Below are 592 nucleotides of genomic sequence, written 5' to 3'. Positions count from 1 at the left end.
ATAAAATCTTTTGATGATGAGTTATACGCTCGGTTCCTGTGGCGAAATGTGGGCGACAGCTGGGACGAACGCTCTGGGGTGGAACGCTGTCACGACGCCTCTGATTACGGCGGAGGAGAAGCGTCTTTAGTCCAACTGTTGTTCCAAATCTGATGTGGAAATGAAATATTTGCCATGTCACTTCTCTCTTTCTACTCTAATGCATTCCAGCACAACAGTCCCGCGTGATGAGAAAACATGTCTATTCTTACAACGGCGAGGCCAAAATGAGCACAAAGGAATAAGAACATTCAATCGGATGAAACTTTAGATTACTTTCAAACTTGTTTTAAACTTTAGATTAGTATCAGATTTGTTTTCAGCTTGTCATTAAACGTACAATATTGATCAAAAAGCAAATCCATAAAAAAGTAAACTAATCTGATTAAGAGCATCTATCTTTTTATTTTATCTATCCATTTTTCTTCCTTCTATCTATCTATCTATCTATCTATCTATCTATCTATCTATCTATCTATCTATCTATCTATCTATCTATCTATCTATCTATCTATCTATCATCTAGCTATCGTCATTTAGTCGTCTATTTATT

Source organism: Garra rufa, chromosome 8 (genome assembly GCF_049309525.1).
Source record: "Garra rufa chromosome 8, GarRuf1.0, whole genome shotgun sequence".
In the NCBI taxonomy this organism is placed as follows: Eukaryota; Metazoa; Chordata; class Actinopteri; order Cypriniformes; family Cyprinidae; genus Garra; species Garra rufa.
The sequence above is the reverse complement of the archived record's forward strand: the minus strand, read 5'-3'. Positions refer to the sequence as shown.